This window comes from Melanotaenia boesemani, chromosome 2 (assembly GCF_017639745.1).
Source record: "Melanotaenia boesemani isolate fMelBoe1 chromosome 2, fMelBoe1.pri, whole genome shotgun sequence".
Taxonomy (NCBI): Eukaryota; Metazoa; Chordata; class Actinopteri; order Atheriniformes; family Melanotaeniidae; genus Melanotaenia; species Melanotaenia boesemani.
Genome location: NC_055683.1, coordinates 9,549,652 through 9,551,741, shown reverse-complemented (window position 1 = coordinate 9,551,741; position 2,090 = coordinate 9,549,652). Strand labels below are relative to the sequence as shown.

Sequence of the window (2,090 nt, the reverse complement as noted above, 5' to 3'; positions counted from 1 at the left end):
ATTTAGTCTTTACAAAGACTGGTGGTGTAAGCTGAGTTCAGTTCTGTTTTTACATTGGTGGTGGTCCAGTGTGTTGGTGCATTCTAGACAGTCTGAGAACATGTTGTCACAGTGGAGATGTACGGTGTGTTCACCATGTGATGGTTTCCTTTTCCAGAGGCTGATCATCTGCTGCCTCCATGGACCAGTTCAGTCTCTGCTGCACACAGGAAGGTTGAGTCTTACTGAGAAGGCCCTTTGCTACACTCTTTTTAAGAGCTGGTGTCATGCAGGCATGAACATGGAACTGGTCCTGAGGAAAAGAAATGGATAAACACATGTTGGTATTAACTCAATTCATTTAAGACCACCAGCTGAAAGCCTGCATAGCACATGATAAATATATACCTTAAATGTGCTGCAGGTCCAGTCTTCTCCTGGCCAGTGCAGTTTCACACTAAGATGCTTTGGGAGTTTTGATGACAGTATAGATGATCAGGATCGATGGTGAAGAGAAAGACTCACAGCAGAGAAAGAGCTGATAAACACAAAGCAAATGGTCTTAGACGCTGTAATCAGCAACATGGATTAATATATATTAATTACAATAATAATGAATAATTCCATTACCTTTTCTTCTACTGTGAGGAACTCAGGTCACTGGCAGGAGGAGGAGGAGTCTCTTAGTCCCGTGAAGTCTTGCTTCCTCTGTTGTTGTTGTGCAGCATGGCAGCATGATGTCAGTGGTCTTTCTCAGGCCCAGCCAGGTGGTCAGGTGAAGCTTCACAGGTGACATTTCCTCACCTACTTGAAGAAAGACTGGGATGGCAGCATGTAGAAGACTTCTCTGTGTGGTCCAGCAGTGGTGTCTCTTGTTTGCACCAATAGTTCATGAAGATGATGTAGAAGTGTGATGGTGTAGATCTTCTGCAGATGGTTGTGCTGGATGAAGTTGTCACAGAGGACACAGGAGAACATGTCTCCTGTCTGGAGTACACACGTCTAAAAAAGAAACTTCTAAACAAAAACATCTTTTCTGCCGGTAAAAACATCCTCGTGTCAAAGATTTGGCCATTCAGCTCTAAGTACACACAAATAGTGCAGTGAAACTGTGAATAGCTGAATAAATCAGTGATGGTTCCTTTGACTGCCCACCCCACCCCGAACCCACCATGCCCTGCACCCTGTGGGTATCAGCTGGTATATCAATACACCAGGAAGCTCATGCTTTCTGGTGTGTTGATGTAGTTATTTTGAACAGCTTTAGTCCAGCTGCTGGATGTATACAAACCAGCAGCTGTACTGCATGGTAAGCCTTCTGGATGCTGCAAACAGTTGCTGGTATGTGCAAAACCAGCAACTGTGCTGCAGTTGCTGCAGTACAGCTGCGTACCATGAGGTGCAGCGGCTGGTTTGTACAAAACCAGCCGCTGCACTGCATGGGAATTCTTCTGCATCCAGAAGGCTTACCATGTTTGGCCTGTGCATTTACCAACCCAAACCCAAACCCACCCAGGTAAATGCACAGGCCAAAAATCTATTTCCATAATTATTTTCTACCATTAATTCTCTATCCATAAAAGTTATGTACCATTAATTCTGTTTCCATAAATATTCTGTACTATTATTTCTGTTTCCATAAATATTCTGTACTATTATTTCTGTTTCCATAAATATTCTGTACTATTATGTCTGTTTCCATAAATATTCTGTATCATTATTTCTGTTTCCATAAATATTCGGTATCATTACTTGTGTTCCCATAATTTCTCTGTACCATGATTTATATATTCAATTTTTGCACACTTGTCACTGATCTGTACACCAAAATACAAAGTAAAGTGTTTTTCAAATGAACGTCCTCTTTAAAACTCACCAGACATGTTCATGGTTCACTGGTGGAAACGATGCAGAACACCGGGTTATGGTAGCTCCAGTACGTCCTCATGACACCAGAATGGAGACACTGCTGAGGCCGGGATATAAATACGAGATCTAATAGTGTGTTCTTGTCTGTGGTGGCAGATGTGATCAGCTGTGTATAACCTTTAGACTGGAACAGCTCCAAAATGGGTTTGGGAGAAGTCGGTACCTGATTCTCGTTAAAGTCG

The 2,090-nt window shown here is 42.5% G+C and overlaps 1 long non-coding RNA gene across 1 annotated transcript; it reads right to left on the bottom strand.

Moving 5' to 3' along the window:
* Positions 1 to 241: 241 nt before the first annotated feature.
* On the bottom strand, positions 242 to 1,111 carry LOC121655342. The gene is made up of 3 exons (XR_006013170.1): positions 610 to 1,111; positions 388 to 517; positions 242 to 292 (listed from the first exon to the last, which is right to left on the bottom strand). It is a non-coding gene; the product is annotated as an uncharacterized LOC121655342 (long non-coding RNA).
* Between the last annotated feature and the right edge of the window lie 979 nt (positions 1,112 to 2,090).